Consider the following 4,828-nt stretch of genomic DNA (forward strand, 5'->3'; position numbering starts at 1 on the left):
ATGTTCCTTTTTCAATGGTATTATGAAATCCAAGGTTTTAGCCATGTCATCTTTTAATTTCACTATATAATCAAAGTCATATTAGGTATTTGTTTCTTTTCCATACATTTTCCAAACTTTTTGGAGGTAAGAGAAGTTATCTTGTTATATTGCATTCATGTTCTAGAATGTAGACTCTTGGGTCCTCTTTGGTTCAAAGAAAGTCACCGTGTTATACTTCACGTTCTAGGGTGTTCTGTTCTAGAATGGAGGCTCGTTCGTCGTCTTGTGGTTCAAAGAAATGTAGAAAACTTTGGAGATGAGAAACGGAGCTTCCGTGGTGGGCAAGGGAAAGTGTTTGGTAATTAATATATAGATGTAAATGTAGAAGAGAAGCGAGATGCGTACTACGTAGCCAAAAGGAGTCTTGTTAGTGGTGTGCACGCCCGTAGAGCTATTGTCCAGGGCAAGGAGTCGCGACTCGCGTCCCAAGTACATAACAGCCTGTTGCTACACAGCAATGAAATTTGCGTGTCCCACGCGGTAATAAAGCGGTTGCAGGCCCCACGCGCTCTCTATATGCATAGAGAGGCGAGAGGTTAAAGGCTTAGAGCACATCCGACTCGCCGGCCGGGGACGACTCAGAATCCCGCTCGACAATTGCATCCTTCGAAGCTGTAAGTTCCGACCGTCGCTGTTTTGATGTTTACAAGCACTTGAAAGTCGAGCGTCTTGCCGCTGGTGCTCGTCGAAGCTTTCTTGTCGATTTCATGGCTTAAACGTCATGATACTTTGCAAACATCTCCGTCTGTAAGGGTTTCTTTTGTTCGTTCATCATGTGCCATGGTTACGCTTCCTAATCGTTCAACTTGTCGTGGTACTTGGCTTCAGAAGCCTGCTTTATAACATTTTTTTCTGATCAGGAAGGCTTGGACAACTTTCTGTCCACTTTCTGTTGCTGATAGCTGCGTTCAATTTGGAAGTCTTGCTTTAAAACTTTCGTCGGTGTTTCTCCCTCTCTCCGTTTGGCCTTCTAATCGTTTAGTCTTCCAGAGGCCTTTACGGTTCTCTTCCCGTTTGGCCTTGTATTTCCGTCATTTTTTGCAGTTCTAGAGTCCTTTGGCTTCGTGCTTGAATGGTTTGATCAGACTAGGATGAATTCTCTTGTAGGTAAGACGTTTGGCCTTGTTTTTCCGAGACTTTTTGCAGTTCTCTCTTCCTTTGGCTTTGTGCGTGAATGGTTTGATCAGATTAGAATTAATTCTCTTGTAGTTAAGACGTTTGGCCTTGTTTTTCCGAGACTTTTTGCAGTTCTCTCTCCCGTTGGATTTGTAGTTGAATGGTCTTATCAGACTAGACTTAATTTTCTTGTAGTTGAGAAGTCCGTTTTCAAAGGTCCATGCAGCCTTTTGATTTCGTTTTTCCAGATCTAAACGTCTGTGAAGATGTATCCTCCCGGTGGTCAAGAAATGTCTTACGCGGATCATATCTCGAAGCGCAGCGAGGAGAAGGGATGTCTGTACGCATGGTGGGTACCCTACTTCCAAGGATCCTTAATACCACTTCATTGCTCTTTAATCTTCAATAGCTTGCTATAATCTTTCATTACATTTCATTGTGACAGTTAACAGATAATTTTATAGTAATAGATTCCATAGATAATTTCATAGTAATAGATTCCATTGTGTTGGAATTGGCAGCCTCTTCACTCTTTGCTGTTGCTTCTGCTGTTATGAAACTTGCGAGTGCTGCCTCGACATTCTGTGTTGCTGTTGCACGTAGACAGCTGTCGTAACATTGTTCTGTTGCTCTGCGTGAACACTTCAAAGATGACGGAGCTCTTCCTTTCTGGTTGGTTTGATGTTGTGTGCAGCTTCATATTTGTAACGTTTTGCTCATAACCACCCCCAGTGGTGAATGAACATTTCAACATGTAAATAAGACTTGTTTGAAGGTCACTCAACGTTCCGACATGTAGTTAAGACAAGACTTTCTCTTCGAAATAATGTTGCATGGTGAAAAGATAAAACAACGATATCTTTTCCTTTTGCTTCTAGAGTGTACATTGATATGACTACTCGAAGGTAGTGGCTGACATTTGTAACACGTATTTGCCTTAAGGCAAGGCTCTGGTCGAAACAATGTTAAATGGCGAAACGACAAAACTATAATAAATTTTCATGTACAGCTTACCTTGATATGACACACGTCGAAGGGAAGTTTTGAGTTGATTTATGTAAATGAAACTGGAATTCGAGTTTAGAAGCTTTACAATTAAGTGTATTTTCAGTTCAAGCGAGAGAGAGAACAGAGAAAGTCGAGTGTTGATCAGTAACTCCAGAACTTCTATTTTTGTTGCTCGAGTGTTGATTTAGAAGACTGGATATCGTCCTCACTGTCTGAAATGGAAGAGGGAATGGGGAAAACTGAGGGCAGAATAGTGGTTTGCTTGTTTGATTTAGTGACGTAACGACTGAAGCAGTGAGGTTCGAGTTTAGATGCAAAGTAAATGAAATATGGTCTGCTCCTCATGTCGTTGAAGTGATACACTATCACGATGACTAAAGTTCCATTTACTTGATGTTCCAATTGGATCTCTTCAAATTACTTGGTATGATCGACAACAAACGCATGGAATCTGATGCCTCTTTCTCAATAAATATTTTGAGGAAAACAAATGCTTCTTGTACATGTTAAGTTAAGGAGATATCCCTAACTCACGATGGTCGCACAGAGCACTGCATGCAACTGTTGAGCGAATAGGAACATTAGAAAGCACATTGGGTTAGCTATACAGTAGGATTCTACAGGCAAAAGAGTGCACACATCAAGAAAAGGTCCAAACCTTGACATCTTGATCTTCCCTAGCGAGTGTTCGCATACCTTGACATCTTGATGATTTTCCCTAGCAAGTGCTTAAATGATACCATCCTTCCATTATATGTTCCGCTGTGATTATGCTCTAACTTCTAGCACACTTGAAGGCCCCTTACTACAAGGTTACAGGAGGTAAAGGGTTCTCATGTACAATGAGGTTTCTTGATTGATTTCTTTGTGAAGGAATGTCATGAGAATCACATTTATTGTCCTAATTTTAGTGCATATTTTCTTCTATTTGTTACCAAGCTTTTGACGATGTTTATGTTGGAAGTTGTTTTCTACAAAAGGTATTGAACATTTGATATAAGGAATTTGTCTTTGTCATTCTCCCAAAATTATTTTTCCATCTTTCTAATTGACAAGAAAATCCTATTGTATTGTTTTCCTTCTTGAGATTCTCTACTTCAATCTTCAATGGTTTCAAGTCCCTCTCTACTTGAATTTGGAATGGTGTAACTTTGTCTCTAAGCTTTGATGACTTAATTTTATTGCTCAATTTATTTATCTGATGCCAACAATCATGGATATGATAAATTGTTTGTGTAAACTTTTCAATTTTAGCTTTATAATTGTTTTGAAAATGATCATATATCCTAGCAAGCCATTAGTTTCATTTATGAATGTAATTGTATCATGGAGCATGGCTTACCTTTTTGTGAATTTATTAGATAAAGCTCTCCTAAGCTCTACATACATTCCATTGTTTGGTATTTCTTTGTGTTTTAAGGTATGTGCATTTATGGTTTAATCTTTTAGCTTCCACATGATAGTTAATAACATTTTGGTTCCTTCCTCTCCATGTTGGATATGGTTCTTCCATAACCATTGTAAATAGTACTTATATTAGGAGCTTCATCAAGGGCTTTGGACCATTTTTGGAGGATTTTATTTGCTTTGACTTGCATGTGTGTGTGTTGTAATAGTGGAGTATGAGTTATTTATTGAATGTATTACTCATGAAAAAAAAAATGGGATTATAATTTGGACAATAAAGTGCATTCCTAGTATTTCTACACTCTCTCACATGGGTATTTAAGAGGGGGAAGAGTTGGGATCAATGGCTAAGAAGAAGGTTCACTTTTTGAATCGATCTTGGTTGTTCATCAAAGTGTCACATCATGTAAATAAATTAGGATGAGAAAATAAGCTAGAATGTGTGGGTAAACCAGGAAGGTTGAAAAATTGGCACAATTGTGGGAAAAATAAAAACATAAGGATAAATAAGTTAACAACAATCTTAAAACCATGTGCTTACTATATGGTCTAATGGCTAGTGCTTCATCCATGAGATTATAGGTTAAGTCTTTTTTTCATTTTTTACTTTTTAAAGTATTTTATTTTTCCTTGGATTTTTTGCAGGAGTGTGGGCTTAAACAAATAAACTACCAAATTAAACAATTTTAAATTTTTGAAAAGATATTTAGGTTTCTAGAATCAAACTCTCACATGAAAAATTTAAGTTTTTGTTAATAAGAAAGAATATAAATTACAAGGTTGTAAGGACGTTTAAGACCAAACAAACTTTAAGGGATTTGAACATATGATGTTAAGGTAGCAAGGTTGTAAGGACGTTTAAGACCAAACAAACTTTTAAAGGATTTGAACATATGATGGTATGGAAGTATTGTAAATTTCTCAACCATTAGAAATATATAAAGCACATGTTTTGAAGGCTGTACTTAACTTTTTTTTTTTGTGTTTTTATTTTTTGGCCATTGTGCTAAATTTTTGCCCATCCTAGTTTACTCACACGGCCTACTCTACTTTCTTATCCTAGTTTACTTGTGCGATGTGACACTTCAGTGAATGATCAAGATTGATCTAAAAAATGAGCTTTGTTTTTAGCAATTAATCTCGACTCTCCCTTGTCTTATATGCTTGTGATGCCAGGAGGCATATTTCAGGTGGATTCCGTGCCACGGTGGATTCCGTGAGGTTTTACGGTGGATTTCGTAAACTTTGTTTACCG

At 37.7% G+C, this 4,828-nt stretch overlaps 1 long non-coding RNA gene across 1 annotated transcript; it reads left to right on the forward strand.

Annotated features, from left to right (window-relative positions):
- The first annotated feature begins 423 nt into the window (after positions 1-423).
- Positions 424-2,035, forward strand: LOC148037005 (uncharacterized). Its single transcript, XR_015690545.1, has 3 exons — positions 424-656; positions 1,407-1,507; positions 1,680-2,035. It is a non-coding gene; the product is annotated as an uncharacterized LOC148037005 (long non-coding RNA).
- The last annotated feature ends 2,793 nt before the right edge of the window (positions 2,036-4,828 follow it).

Source organism: Lygodium microphyllum, chromosome 4 (assembly GCF_053477565.2).
Source record: "Lygodium microphyllum isolate KBCC chromosome 4, Lygodium_microphyllum_v1.1.10, whole genome shotgun sequence".
In the NCBI taxonomy this organism is placed as follows: Eukaryota; Viridiplantae; Streptophyta; class Polypodiopsida; order Schizaeales; family Lygodiaceae; genus Lygodium; species Lygodium microphyllum.